This window comes from Lepidochelys kempii, chromosome 22 (genome assembly GCF_965140285.1).
Source record: "Lepidochelys kempii isolate rLepKem1 chromosome 22, rLepKem1.hap1, whole genome shotgun sequence".
Lineage (NCBI taxonomy): Eukaryota > Metazoa > Chordata > Testudines > Cheloniidae > Lepidochelys > Lepidochelys kempii.
In genome coordinates, this window is record NC_136401.1 from 7,266,755 (window position 1) to 7,283,043 (window position 16,289).

General features: G+C 47.4%; 1 pseudogene; it reads right to left on the reverse strand.

Annotated features, from left to right (window-relative positions):
• Positions 1 to 886: 886 nt before the first annotated feature.
• LOC140901555 (small ribosomal subunit protein eS1A pseudogene) lies at positions 887 to 1,678 on the reverse strand (annotated as a pseudogene).
• Positions 1,679 to 16,289: the final 14,611 nt, after the last annotated feature.

Sequence of the window (16,289 nt, forward strand, 5' to 3'; positions counted from 1 at the left end):
TATTGGCTGCCACTAGGGGCCACTGGGCCATGCAGAACCCGACTCCTGAGCTTGCAAATAGAGGACACTGCTGGGGGGACAGGGTGGGGGACTTGGAGGGTTCCCAGCAGCTGCTGTTTCCAGCATGCCCTGTGCCATGGCCCCACAGTAAGTGGAGCATGGCCCCACAGTAAGTGGAGCATGTGGTCCAGTGGAGATGGAGGCTTTGCACACTCTGGCTGCTGGGCCTGATCCTTATCTGCCCAGGGACAGGAGCGGGCCCTAGAGACCCAGCTCTCACAAAGGGTGAGGAAGGGCGGGGCCTCACCACATCCTCCAGCAGGACAATAATGAAGCTGCATGGAGCAGAGTCTGCAGCTGGGCTCTGAGGGAGAGTGGATGTAGTTATCTGGGCCAGGGGGGCCCCACGCAGCCCCCTCTAACACCCCCCAAATACCCTCTCCCCAATACATACATACCCCTCCAGCAGCCCCCAAATACCCCCTCCAGCAGCCTCCAACTGTACCCTCCTCCCACTCCCCCTCTCCCTTCCCCCAGCAATGTCCTCTATTTGGTAACTTGAAATACGGTAACCCTATGGGGGCAGGGTGTAAACCCGAGAATCAACTAAAAGACCATAGGGGCAGAATTTTCCCCCAAGATGTGCCAAGCTGGCATATGTGACATAGCCAGACTGAGGCACCTGACAAAAGCATAACAGAGAAACAAGAATTGGGTTGTCATAGGGGTTTCTTTAACTCTCTACTCCCGGGGCAATGTTTGTATTGTTTACAGGTATTTTGAAATAAACCACCAAAATAATTGAAATGGGCGTGATTATATTGTGTTATTTTGACAAATAAAATATGCAGAATTTTAAAATATTGTGCACAGATTTTTAAATCTTTTAGCACAGAATTCCCCAAAGAGAAACAGGGGGCTCATATCCATAGACTCGCTCTACTTTAGCACCTGTCTCATCCCCAGAGGGTTTTCCAGTGCCAACACCTTCACTGTGCAATTCCATCAGCTCGCCCAGTTCAAACCTGGGCTTCTTCAGCATCTTCTCTTTGTAGACATACACATCATGAAGAGGGTAGATGGGGATTGGTCCTGTTTTGAGCAGGGGGTTGGACTAGATGACCTCCTGAGGTCCCTTCCAACCCTGATATTCTATGAGTCTATCTATCTATAAGCTTTCTCTATGTCTGGGATCAGCTCAATGACAACTTCCAACCAGGTCATTAGTTTGCACATTGCATGTCATGGTTCCCAACATCTCATTGTAAATTTGGCAGACCTGCTCATGCTGGGCATATGAGGTCTTGCGAATCTGGTTACTGTGCTTCTTGGTAGAACCCATGCAAAAGAGGTGCAATAGATAGCCATGAGTAGTTCTGACATCAGCATCAATCAATTGTCTGCCATTTGACCATGGAGCACATTTTGTCACAGGTGAATTCCATTCCATGGAAGTTGGTCAAACAGTTTTTGCCCTGAACATCCTCCGTAATCAGCTTGAATGGACATCATTCTGCAGATCAGCAAGACTCAATTCAAATACATGGCTCCTAAGTTCATCAGAGGCCATTTTGATTCCTTGGGTCCTGGTGACGGGTGTCTTCCCAACGTTCGTATATGAAAAATTGCAGGTACCTTGACAGTAAAGGCATCTTGCAGTACTGGCAACCCAGAGCATTCAAAAATCACGAGCCAGGCTCCAAAAAATCATAAGATCAGCTTAAAAATCATAAGGTTTTAAAAATAATATGGTGTGGGTTCTTTCTATTTGCCTTCTCGATTTTGAGTCTTCAGGGGGCACGTTTTCAAGGGCTAGAAACTTAGAGTTGGTTGTTTGGTTTTGGGTTTGTCTGTTTTTACGGAAAGCTGAGATGCTCATTGCAGCAGGGGGACTAGCCCCATTAAAAAAGAATGGGCTCAACATAGTGGTGCCTGGGTAAGGGCCTTCTAATGGGAGTGAAGACACCTGGCCCATATAAATGGTGAGACAGCAGCTGGGAGAGGCAGGAAGGGGTGGTTGGAAGCTGCTGATGGAAGACAGCTAGGAGATCAGTGGAGAGACGTTTGCCTGCTGACCTTTGTGGGCCACAGGAGAAGGAAGGTCCAGGGAAACAGTCCTGGGGGCTGGTGTTCCAGACAAGGAACAGCAAGTCAGGGAACCCCAGGAAGGATTAAGAGCGTGACAGCAAGGAAAGCTCAGGGCCAGGAGGATGGCAGAGGTATGTTTGCTTGTTTACCTCTGCAGGCCCAGGAAGAAGGAAGTTGCAAGGGAATAACCCTGAGCTGGGGAAAAACCCAGGAGGAGATAAGAGCTTAAGCCCAGGGTGGATGGATCTTGGCTACTTTACACTTTTGGAATGCTCAGGGTGGGTGGACACTGTTTATTTTGTACTTTTTGTTTGTGTTTTGAGTTGGCTAGGGGACACCTACCACTTTGATTGAAGAAGGAGACTGAAAAAACTTTTGTATTGTGGTAATGGACTGCACTCTTTGACTCTGGGGAGTTATTTCGGTGCATTTATTTTAACAAATTAGCTGGCAGCAAGGGTAGTATTGGACTCAACAGCAAAGATAGAGTTTATGAGGAACCCTAAAATGAGGAAACTGAGGCTGGGGGTGCTGAGCCAAGAGGGGGCAAAGCAGGAGGATCTGCCTTGCTACACTCGCATAATCACATGACTCCAGCTGCTGGGGCTTTAAGAAAAATACCAAATATTGCAAGACATGCAATAAAATAATGAGTACCATGGGATGGAAACGGAGACCTGCTCAAGAGTCTGTGACTGTTTTCCCCTAGAGGCTGGGGGCCAGAAAAGGCTCTACAAGCCTCTACACTGCTGCTGACTAATGAAGATTCTCCCTCAGCTCAAGAGCAGGAAGCCGGTGTTTGTGCCACTGTGTCTGTGCAGGCTGCTGGAAAGGGATGGAGGAACACAGAAAGGCCATGAATTGTTTCCCTCATTGCACCTACTCCTGGTGGGGAAAATCAGGCCAGCAGGGGAGTTGTTCCCTTTTCCCATTGGGCCCCGCTGTCAAAGTCAGTGCACTTCAGAGACTGCTATGGGGATGGGACCCCAAGTAACTCTGCCTATTCTTTAAGGTGGAACCAGCTGAGCTCTCAGTCTGCGGCTTGTGTGATCGTGGTGATGTCAGGGCATATGCAAGACCCACAGATTTGTTACAAGCTGCTAGGGAAGGCTCAGACTGGACTGGCAGGTACATTCCTAGGGCCCAAATCTCCTCTCACACAGCCGTGATGTCAATGAGTTCAAGGGAGTTAGTTACTCCTAATTTACACTCAGGCCTATCAGATGTGAATCAGCCCCTAACGCTGTCCTCTGATTTTAACAGAACTTCAGATGCGGACCATAGCTTTTATGTCTGAGTAATAGAAAATTAACATCTCTCTTGCCAATTAACATCTCTCTTGCCCAGGGTCACATTGTAATTACAAGTAAAAGCTGAAAGGGGCAACCTGACATAATGAGAAAGCCAGGGGTGTGGGGAGTGCAGTAGAATTGGCAACAGAGCCCATTGCTGACAGAAAACAGGCTGACAGACAACAGTACCTACCAAGTTGCAGTATAAACTCTTTCTGACCTATGCTGTGAAATGCTGGATTCCACTAGTGATGTTGCTCAGGCTCAGCGTTGTCTCTTTAACCATCTTCATAATGAAACACTTTTTCACGCTGGTAACATGGAAGCCTATTACAGCTTCAGTGCAAAGTTTGCACGATTCATTTGTACACACCACACTGTAGGATGAAAAAGGACACCAAACTGTAGGATGAAAAACATTAGGAGCCTGATTCTCCTCTCACTGACACTGGTGTAAATCAGGAGTAACTCCACCTAACCGCTGGAGCTAGACTATATAAAAAGGTGTGAGGGGAGATCCAGACCCCGCTCCATAGAAAGGCCCTCCAAATCTGATAATCAGACAGTTTCAAAATCAGTACTAACATCACAATAAATCATCCACATTTCTAGAAATTTGTTTTGAGCCCCCTTAGAGGCGTAATGGTACTTTAAACCAACTGTTTACTCACTCAGAATAGGTCTTGTTGGAAGCAGAGCCTTCTGGGATATGTACTATGAGCACCTATATGCAGGACCTTGAACTGGCCACGTTCTGCCAACAGTGCTATCAGAGCCTCATCCAATTTGTTCCTGGAGTTTTTAACAATATAATTCGTGTGGAGGCTGCAGCAGAGAACTACCAGTGGCTCATCTGCGGGAAGGTAAAATAAATGTATGGGGGAGGGGGGTAAAACTGTCACCACCTGGGGAAGACACTTCAGCCACATCCCCAGCTAGTGTAATTTGGCACAGCTCCATTAAAATCAATGTAACTGCACAGATTTACAGCAGCTGGGGATCTGGCCCCTGCTGAGGGTCTTGTCACAAAATGCTGTGGAGCTCCCAATACCTTGTTAAAAGGAGGTAAATCTTAGTGTGAAGTATTAGAAGATCCAGCCAGCAGCTGTAAATTGAAATCATGGGGAAGAACAAAAGGAATTGAGAGAGTACGGCCATTTACACATTTACACTGCACTTTGGAACGTTTGTCTTGCTCAGTGGAGGATAGCCTGGTCCTCTCAAGCTGCTGTCACAAGGCGAGGGTAAGGTAGCAACTTCTACACCTTGCATGGAATCTCCAGTTTTTGCTAATACCATTATTGCACCCTCATTAACGTAACGGGGCTGCAAATGGGCTTTATTCCATGTTTCTCCTGCTGTGTCAGTACAAACTAATTGGCCGCAATTCAGCCAACCACTTCAGAAGATGATTAACTTTAAGCATGGGAGCAACCCATTGGCTTCAATGAACTGACTTCAGTCAGAGCCTAGGTAGTTTTCCTCAGAGCCTCCAGTCAGGTGCTGGGATTTGAGTAGCATTGTCAGTTGCACTGGGTCTGTGGCTGAGCGGGTATCTTCTTTGGTCACATCACACCAGCAAGCCAGGTACTGGAAGGAAATTACTTCAGTCAGCTGGCTCCTAAGTGGCCTCAACAATGAGCCTTTCAAACACATGAGCAATAGTTGCAGTCTCCTGCTCATCGGTGTGTAGTCATACAACACTGGGAACAAGGCATACATTTTTAACAGTGAGGGTTATTAGCCATTGCAACAATTTACCAAGGGTCACTGACAATGTTTAAATCCAGATTGGATGTTTTTCTATAAGATCCACTCTAGGAATCATTGTGGGGCAGTTCTCTGGCCTGTGTTATACATGAGGTCAGACCAGGTGATCATAGAATCATAGAATATCAGGGTTGGAAGGGACCTCAGGAGGTCATCTAGTCCAAACCCCTGCTCAAAGCAGGACCAATCCCCAACTAAATCATCCCAGCCAGGGCTTTGTCAAGCCTGACCTTAAAAATATCTAAGGAAGGAGACTCCACCACCTCCCTAGATAACGCATTCCAGTGTTTCACCACCCTCTTAGTGAAAAAGTTTTTCCTAATATCCAACCTAAATCTCCCCCACTGCAACTTGAGACCATTACTCCTCTTTCTGTCATCTGCTACCACTGAGAACAGTCTAGAGCCATCCTCTTTGGACCCCCCTTTCAGGTAGTTGAAAGCAGCTATCAAATCCCCCCTCATTCTTCTCTTCCGCAGACTAAACAATCCCAGTTCCCTCAGCCTCTCCTCATAAGTCATGTGTCCCCGAATCATTTTTGTTGCCCTCCGCTGGACTCTTTCAAATTTTTCCACATCCTTATTGTAGTGTGGGGCCCAAAACTGGACACAGTACTCCAGATGAGGCCTCACCAATGTCGAATAGAGGGGAACGATCACGTCCCTTGATCTGCTGGCAATGCCCCTACATATACATCCCAAAATGCCATTGGCCGTCTTGGCAACAAGGGCACACTGTTGACTCCTATCCAGCTTCTCGTCCACTGTAACCCCTTGGTCCTTTTCTGCAGAACTGCTGCTGAGCCATTCAGTCCCTAGTCTGTAGCGGTGCATGGGATTCTCCGTCCTAAGTGCAGGACTCTGCACTTGTCCTTGTTGAACCTCATCAGATTTCTTTTGGCCCAATCCTCTAATTTGTCTCGGTCCCTCTGTATCCTATCCCTCCCCTCCAGCGTATCTACCTCTCCTCCCAGTTTAGTGTCATCTGCAAATTTGCTGAGGGTGCAATCCATACCATCCTCCAGATCATTTATGAAGATATTGAACAAAACCGGCCCCAGGACCGACCCTTGGGGCACTCCACTTGATACTGGCTGCCAACTAGACATGGAGCCATTGATCACTACCCATTGAGCCCGACAGTCTAGACAACTTTCTATCTACAATGATCACAATGGTCCCTTCTGGCCCTGGAATCTGTGAATACCACAGTGTTTGCTGTTTGGATACAGAACCCAGCAGTGTTCCCCTGTCTGTTTACCATCGCTGTCTGCCGAACCACCTCCCCTTGTTGCCGGGGAGGGCCATTTTGATAGCCTGGAAGAAACACTACAGTAAAAATGCCGTCCATGCAGCTTACAGCCCTTTACATGTGGGGCATGGCAGCGGAGAGTCAAAGGTACCACCTCTGAATTCTAGTGACAAAACACAGGAGGTTTGGCAGGACAGTATAAATCTGACAGGCAATTGGATGGCAGCATCTGCCACAAATAACTTGTCAAGCTAATTAATTAGTCAATGCAGGGAAAGAGCTGATAACGACAACTGGCTCAGACCGATAAATAAGGAACTTAACAGCTAAAATGTGAAAGTAGAATGTATAAAGGTCAGCCTCAAAGCGAGACTTCAAAGTCCTTACTAACAAAGCACTTCCTTATATCTAAGGGAAAAGTCTGCAAATGAAAATGTTTGGGAGTTATTAGCAAAACTCCTGAATTGATTTAAAGATAACCAAATATTTCCCATGAACAGAGCAACTGGAAGTTACATCTAAATCTGATTATTCAAACAGTTTTCAGTCAACAGCGGTTGTTGAGATCTGCTTAGCACATTTAAAAATCTAGAGACACGATATGTAATTCTAGCTCAGAACACACGGATCAGTAAACTAGAAATTTGATTTTCTCTTTCGTACACACACACAAAATCTTTATACTTATATATGTTAGAACTGATTGATTTTTTAAATTAAAAAGTTTGTCAAAAAGTGGTCTTTTATTTAAAATGATTTGGGGGGTAAAAATGGTCAACGTTGAAATTTTGTTTTTTGATAAATTTAGTGATTTTTAAACATTTTTATCAGAAACGTCGAAATGGTCAGAATTTTTTTGTTTTTCAAAAATCAGGTTTTCTGGAAACAAAACTGTCAGTCGTCAAGATAAAAAAGCCTCAGAATTGTCTGTAAAAAACAAAAGACATGGTCCCATTTTGAACCCTTCAGAATGAAAACAACGCTGAAATATCAAATTAGTTCGTGAAATTATTCTTTCATTTTTTTCAACCAGCTGTAATCTATGTGTATATATAAATAAAAGTGTCCCACAGAACTGTGCCAATATGAATTATTTTAGATCCAGTGTTAAATATGCCACAACTGACACCCAGCAATTCAAGGAGATCTGATATTTCTCATGATTAGAAGTTAGACTCATTGAAAATTGCACCCAAATGCCAACCCTAGTATAGGTTGTTTGCTATTGCAGTGTGAAGCATGGGCTCATACTAGATGAGATCAGCTCTTTGGTGTGATTCTGCTGATGCCAATAGAATTACACCAGGGTTTCATTTGGCCCATTGTATATAGGATAAAAATTTGTTAGATATTTCATTTGTCCCACTCCTAATATTGTACTTGGCACATCCCTTTCACAAGCAGCATCTGAGTGTTTCCTTAGCTGTTCAGCTGAATATATTTAACACTGGACAGCAGCTTGTACACAGTGCAATGATTTAATTCTCTTTAAAATAAGGTGTTTCTGCCTCTATGACTTTCACAGATTCCTTCAGTTCTCTGCCTTATTTTTTCAGTGTGTTTCAATCAATATGGTGCCCACAAGGATAATGGCCAGGAGAACCACAATGAGAGGAACGAGGGCGGTCCCCTTTCTGTCCCTTGGCATTGTGGGAATAAACTTGTAGGCCTGGAGAAAACATCCAACACATTGTTTCCACATCCCATTGCCAACATCCCCATGTAGGACCCTCTTCACCAATAGCCTGCTCCAAAACCCAAGGGAGAATCAGGTCCTGGGAGGACATTTACAAAACCATGGACACAAGTCTGTGATGGTCAAGTCAATACAATAGAGGCTGTTTGGATTTGTGAATTCCCATTATCCAGTTCAGCACATCATAGCGAAGATTCAGCTTTATGTAGGAATTAAATGACATTTCAGTGGTGTGCAGGACTTGTGCTGACCCTCTGCACAGCGGGAACTTCACCTGCAAAGAAAGATGGTCCTAGGGGATAAGGATGCAGGGCAGTAAATGTTCATGTGATGCATTTGTTAAAAAGTACAACATTGCTTATCGGGAGTATGTTCCAATACCAGGACCACTTGTGCCTATAATGTTATACTACCGTAATACTTTGATCAAACTGATTTCTTTTTTCTTAATGGAAGGCTACGAGAATCACATTATTCCTAGATTGTATCCTGACATCTCAAATGTAAAATATATCAAGAGATTAAAAGCAAGTGACAGTCCACCAAACAGAAACAATACATACTGGTGGCTCTGCATAGGCTCAGTCAGCTGGGGAAGTGGTCCATAGACAGGATGAGCCAGTCACCTTGTGATCAATGCAGGATTGTCCAAAGAGGGGGTTTTCTGTATCTCACAAAGGTGTGTGTTAGTTTTTTGTGGCTATCCCAAAAGCCTCATTTTTCTCATCTACCCCCATTTGCAGGAAGAGCTCTTAACCCAACAGAAAATCCTGTTGACCTGAGAAATAGCTGGTCCTTCCTGACGGCTCTCTGTTGGAATCTAAACACACCATTTGATGTGTTTTGCTTAGATAGTGACATACATCAAGTTTCGGGAAGCAAAAGAGGTTGTTGGGTTTTTTGTGGTTGATGTGAACCTCAGCTGAGTAAACTGTGAAGGGGTTTTCCCCCAAGTACCAAGCCAACAGGAAGGAGAGCCAGGGCAAAATTTTCAAACATGGTCGCTGAATCTGAGTGTCCAGCAGGAGACAGGTTTTCAAGGGTGCTGAGCACCCCTGGCTCCAGTTGAAGTCTGAGTTGTGGGTGCTCAGCAGCTGCAAATCTGGGCCAGAAGTGACTCCAGATGAGCACTCACAGCCAAAAATCAGTGGCTCCTTTTGTGACTGTTGGTCCTAATTTTGATGGAGTCTAAGCTTGCCCCTAGGGTAGTCAGCAGCAAAACTCCTATAGGCAAGAGCACAGGGTCAGACCCCCAGGCTTACAGAAAAAATCTTGCCGTGTACAAAACAGGAACTGGATAAGGCTGCTCATAAAGAACCCAGTCCTGAGGTGCTGAGTGCCTCCCCTCCTGTGGCTGTCCAGAAGGCTAGCCTGCCAGGGGTGTGTATAAACAGGGAGAAGAGGATCAGGCTTCTGTGGGTACATCTACACAACAAGCGGTAGTGAGCCTCAGAGGCCAGCTTGACAGACTCGGGCTCACAGGGCTTGCACTATGGGGCTAAAAACAGCTGTGTAGCTATTGCGGCTCTGGCTGGAGGTCAGGCTCTGAAGCCTGGTGGGGAGTGGTGGGGGGACGATTGTGGGAGGGCTTCCGAACCAAGCTTCCCCACCCCGCAGATACACTCAGCTTTCAGGAGATCCCACAGCCCTGGATGGGGAGCTGTGACAGGAGGAGGGAGCGTTTCCCCATCAGGGGATGTGGGACGTCCTGGCTTACCAACAGTTGGGGCCATTCTGAATGAGCTGGGGCAGCCAGAGCCACAAATCCTAGCGGGCTGCTCCCCGACAAAGCTATCAGACAGGGAGGATGGAAGAAGCCCCATTCGCAGGCGGCATTAGAAAGGCCGCCATTTTCCTTGGGAGCTTCTACCAACCCCATCGTTCAGCACTTCAGGCTAGCATTCATCCTTATGGACTGCAAACAGGACAGGGGGAGGGGCCCTTGGGGACTCCACAGGTGAGCCATCCGGGAGAAGAAGAGAAGTTACCCATCGCCACTCTGAGCATGGCCTGAAGGGAAGGATCTCCTCTAGTGCAGGATTTCCCCATGAAGCCCTACTCCTTCAAGGTGTGATCATAGTAATGTACTCAGCGTATTGCAGCAGTGCCTTGGAGCGTTGGTCAGGTGCTAGGATCCCATTGTGCTAGGCGCTGTACAAACACAGAACAAAAAGATTGTCCATGTAATATAATAACTAACATCCAATCTCTCTGAGGCCGGAGGAGACATCAGGATCGCTGGTGGATTCCCTTTCCCATTCTGTGGCCAGAGTCCTAATCCTGAGGTGTCCAGGTTTTAGGCAGTAGTCAGGATCTTGCAGCCTTATCTAAGCAGTCGCTGTCAAGGAAGACACCACAATGAGGCAGGGGCTTTACAAAGGGGTTTTATCTTTGTAGCCACCACCTGCCCCTTTCCAGTACACCAATCTACATGTACTGGAAACTGCCCTTTTCAACTGCACCAAAGCAGAATAAGGCCAGTGTGTGTATGTAGCAGTGCAAGAAAAACCAGGAGGAAGAAAGAGAGTATAAAAAAAACAAGGAAATGCCAAAAGGATTAAAAATGTGCAAAGCAAACTGAGTACAGCCAGGAGTAATCTGGTCACAAATCTTGTGAGAGGCAGACTCTTAGCTTTTAAAATCACAAGGAAGCTATAAACCGGTGTAACCCTTCTGCCAGGTGCTGTCAGCAGCAACAAAGGGCCAGGTTCTAACATCTAGCTGTTCTTCTTAAATATAACTGTAAGCAGTGTCAGGATGAGCTCCACCCTGACATCTGGTGGTGCGGTGTGGCAAGTTGTGGAAAAGAACTTCAGGGGCTGATCTCATTTGCATAGGCACACCCACCACGCCTAGAATGAGACCATAGCTGCCCAAATGGTCACTTTGGCTGCTGTAAGAAGAAAAGGAGTACTTGTGGCACCTTAGAGACTAACCAATTTATTTGGTTGCTGTGGGATCCCCAGTGTCTCTGTTATTGGGGCAGGAAGAATAAATTGTTATTCCCCTGACTATGGGAACTGTGCTTGGAACCGTACTGGGCCTTTTGTTATGATGGAGGGACTCGCCATCAACTAAGTAGCACTCGCTAGGCAAGGGACATGGGTTCCAAAACTCTGTGAATTGAGAGAGAGTGGGAACAGGTATTTATACTTGGTGGTATGGGCCCCCTGGGGAGGGCTTTATATGCTAATAGCACTTCCTCCTCTCTCCACTGTGGAATGTCAGAACTAATGTTGACTCCATGAGGAGTCTGGTTACAGCCTGCTGAGCTGAATTCACTTTGGGCTAATGGTGCACCAGCCCTGAGGCTCCCCTACCACAAGCTGAAATCACAAAAGAGCTAAAAACTGACTAAGAGCTGAAATCCCTGAGCGTTGTGTTAGGTAGTGGGGGAGCCTGAAGATCTATGGTGGAGCAGTTTGCGGGGCGGCTGGAGCGGCTTGTGGACGGGCTGGTGGAGCCGTTTGCGGGACGGCTGGAGTGGCTTGTGGACGGGCTGGAGGAGCAGTTCATGGGACGGCAGGAGCTGCTTGTGGGATGCTGAGCGGAGCAGTTTCGTTGAACGGTGGGAGCTGCTTGTGGGATGCGGAGCAGTTTGTGGACTGGCTGGTGGGGCGGAACGGAGCGGAGCGAAGGCCTATGGAGCTGTGGGGCAGCCAGTTTCAGATCATGTAAGGTGCCCCTTACCTCCTCTCCCCCCATCTCCACCCAGGTTGGGAGGTAAAACTCTGCAGATAAACTTTCGAACTCTGGGGCTGCCCTGACCAGGGACAGAGACTTCAGGGACTTTGGGTGATTTGGGGTTGCTGGACTCAAGAACCCAAGGGAAAGGACATGCCCCAATTTGCTTCGGGTGGGTTTTTGCTCATGGGTTGTGTTATGAATCCTGTTGGTGGTGTTTCCCCAACATAATGCCACATTGTCTATCTCTGTTATTAAAAGACTTTTTGCTACACTCAGACTCCGTGCTTGCGAGAGGGGAACTATTGCCTCTTGGAGGCGCCCAGCGGGGGTGGTATATATTTGTCCCAGGTCACTGGGTGGGGGCTCGAGCCGGTTTTGCATTGTGTTATTGGAATGGAAACCCTAGATACTGAACCCGGCCCTTGTTGCTGCCAACTCTGATGGGCAGAAGGGTTACATAACAAACATACCAGCTTGAGCCACTACACAGAAAACTAAATACCTCCCCTGGGCACCCTTAGCAGGCAATATTTATCCTTTCACAAGCCCTGTGTGTATAATATCAAGGAAACTTTTTAAAGAAGAAAAGCAATGCATTATAAATTTGGGAGAACACAACAATACATCAACAAATGTCTATGCGACTAGTAAGTAAAATATCCACCCTGATAGTGTCCTTTGCCTCAGTTTCCTCACCTGCTGGTGTGAACATCCAGTGGACAATGTCCCTTTGACACATTAATTTCCTCCCCCCTTCCTCTCTGGTGGTGCAACCCACTCATGGTTTGTTGTCAGTGGTTAGTGTCATCCCAGAGCTCGGGAGTGGACTCAGGCAAGTCCATCTCCAGCCCCTAGGGGGGAAGTGCTGCTTGGCTTTAAATCCGGAATATCCCTTTCATCTGGTCTTTATCGTGGTAGACATGTCACTTTCTCGGGAAGAGACTCAGACAATCTACAACTCAGATTTTTCAAGCGCTTAAGAAGGTATCTCAAATTTCATTAAGATACAGGAATAACTGTATTTTTTATTTAACAACTATATACTTTTCCCCTTTTTTTAGACTCTAAATGCTTTGGGGCAGGGACCACATATTCATGTCTTTGTACAGCACTTGTTGCAATGAGGCCCGGTTCTTATTGGGGCTGCTGGATATTTATGAAATATAAATATTATACAATAGTAACACACCCAAATTTAGAGGGGGGATCTTTTTTGTAAAAAATCACCTAATAAACCTCAGTACAAAATGTAAAAGATGCGTTTCCTTTATACCTTCTTTCCATTCTATACTAATGAAAGGGAAAGTTTGTTGAAGGTTCATCAGATCAAACCCAGGATAATAACCTGTCAGTTGGCTGATCTGTTCTTGGCAAGAACGTTTGCTGAAATACGGAAGGGGAAACACCCCTTGGCCCATTCCACTCTTATATAAAGAGACTCTATATAAAGCCCAGCTCCTCAGGGAGAAGGCAGCATCTCTGGGTTTGCATTTAACGTGCAGCACAAATGGACTCCAAAGATAGCACCAAGCCCACCATGCCTGCAGAGCCACCTATGAGTGATGATGACACATCTTTGCGTTACATTGGATTGCGATTTGTGTGCTGAGGGTGTGCCTGCGTGCCCATCCTTGACCATGCTGGAGAGGAGGGCTGAGTGAGTGCTGTCCACAACACAGCTGAGCAACCACTCTCGTACTTGTGAGTCTTGTATCCCACACACTATCTGGTCTCTTGTCAAAGAAGCTTTCATACTTCCAAAATTGCAGCTGGCTGCTAGACCTTTTAAATCAGTTCTGTCGTCATAGAGTTATTCCGCTCCCTGCCATGCAGCTCTGAATGTTCTCTCCTGCTGTCTAGGACTGGATTACCCCTGGCATCACGTGTTATACTTTATTGTGTCTGGATCTTCTGCCACGTAAGAACTCACTCTGACACGGGGTTAGTTAACAACCTCCAGTGTTATAGCCGCTGCTTACAACATGGCTTCTTCAGCCTTGTGGCTTCTCAGACAGCTCCCCGGGAGGTGCCACTTCCAAACAGGTCCCCGCAGGAAACATAAAGTGTCTGTTGCCATTGTTATACTGGGCTCCACTGATTGTCCAAAGAACCAAACTCAGAAAAGGAAAATCAAAATTTCCATCTGGGGCTTCCCACCTGGAACCACCCTTCTTCAGGGACCACTGCAGGAGACACTCAGGACCCCCACAGTTGAGTTACTTGCTGGCTTTTATAATCCCCTACTCCCTTTCCAGCTGGTTCTGATAATTGACCAGGGCTGGCTGGCCTCAGACCTCTGGCCCTTAAAGAGGCAAGCCACCCTCTTACACTCATACGCACTGTTATGCTCTTGTTCCCAAATGCCAACTCTGTGTCCACGTTCCAATCCAGCTTTGTTGGAAGAGAAAAGCCCAAAGTTCAGTTATGCCTATTGCTGTTTTACTGTGGATCTTCTGTGCAATTCACCCCTCTCAGGCTTTGCCCAGCTGGTAAATGCCAGCCAGCAGCCTTTGGCGCAGGCCGTATCACCAGAGGGCACCATCATGGTCAGCAGGCCCAATACTTGGCTGGCCTTTTATCGTCCATCTGTTTGTTTACAGAGCCCCTACCCAGGCAAATGGCCTGAGAGGCAGCAGAGTCCAATGAAAACATTTCACTGTGTGCGATGTGTCTCCTGTAGATCATCCAGATCACCAGCAGTGGAAGCAACGGGGAAGTGACTGAGCAGACGATGATGGTGAGCAGCCAGGAGAACGTGGCTGCCTTTCACGTCGAGGGCAACACAACCTCAGCGACTGTCGTGCATGACTATAAACCCATGAGTCCCACAGATGTTCCAGGCTGACGTGAAAGAGTAAATGGGATCTCAGAGTGCTGGGTGTGAAAATTATTCCAACAAGACTGGTGTGTGAACCCTTAGAAATGCCTGGCACATGAGGCAGGTCAGGACAGAAACCAGAACAAGAGCTTACATGATGTGCTGCTTTCTCCACAGTGGCTAGATCACATATAATAGGTCATAAGTCCACAACTGCCTCTAAGCTAATAAAGACGGTTCTTTTGCTCAGCTAGTAACCTCAACTAAGCAGAGGCTTATGGCTTTAGATCCAGAGGTGTTAAGTTCAGTCCCCACTTAGACCAAGAATAATCACCGCTGTCATTCTAAAATCAATCCTGCAGTTAGCTCTGGGGTGTAGAGCTTAAGATGCCTGTGTAAATGAGGCAGCCATGCAGCAGGTCCAGACTCCAGAGGAAACACATGTACATGAACCAGTCTGATGTATTCCTTTCCGTAGAGCGTATGTGCACCGCTGTCCACACAGCAGGACTCCCCACAGGTGAGGAGATTTGACACTGCAAAAATCACACGGGCACATCTGCTAGTGACAGTCACAAACCCCTGGGACTGCCAAGAAGAGGGTCACTGGTGATAACAGTTTTACTGTGACACAGGCTTCTCTGTCCATTAGCAGCTGGGCCAAGACTGTGCAGACATCACAGCAAGGAGCCTATTCAGCAGATATCAGGCTTCTTTTCCTCATTGTCTAGTGGAGGGGGTGTCAAATAAATTCTGCAGTGAGGGCCCACTTACCCTTCCAGTTAGAGTCTGGGGAGCCCTGCAAAGGTGAGACCACCATTGATAACAGGCAAATTTTCATTTTCACTAACTGCACAACATGCCCCTTTTGTTAGTGAAATTAAATACTGCATTTAAAGCCAATAGACAGCCTCCCTTACTCTGTCCATTAACTGAGCTCTGTGTTTCTCCACTATGGCCAGTCCCCACCCTCTCCAGCTTCTTGTGACTATGGCTGGTCCCCATGCCGCTCCAGCTTCTTGTGATTTTCCTTCCCTCAGTCCCTTACCCCTTGGGCACTTTCTGTCCTCCGCCCCACTCCCACCCCGTGGGAATTCGCAAAGCTCAGCCCCCCTTTGCACATGCCTCCTTCCCCAAGCCCCTTTCTCTCTTAACCAGCTTCCTTTGGCGTCCTCTTCCATTTCCCCTCCGGGCAGTAGCTCCCCCCACCTTTGGGTGCTGGCGCACAGGGCTTAGTGGTGGCCGGCGGGAGTGAGGGAGGAGACTCTTCCCTGCAGCTGGGCTGCTGAGAGCAACATGAAGCAGTGGTGGAGGCAGATCAGCAGCTGCTCTCCTCAGTCTGGTGCTGTGGGGCCTGGCAGCCACGGGAACAAGGAGGGTGATGGGTAGGGAAGGAACCTCCTCTTTGAGCTCAGGCTGTGGGGCCGCTGGTGGCAACCGCTCAGGAGGGGAGAGGGCTCAGTTGCCTGTGGCCAGTCAGACACAAGCTCTCCTCAGCCATGCCCCCTCAGGGCTATGGGCCACATGCCCTGGAAGAATGAGCTCTGGGTCCTGGGAGCTGGAGCTGGCCCATGGGCCATACATTTGGTGCCCTTGGACTAGCCTTTGGTGGATGGGCTGGCTGCCTCCTGAGCACCACCTCATGGCCTGAGATTGCTCTGCAGGCACCCTGCCTCAGTTTCCTTCT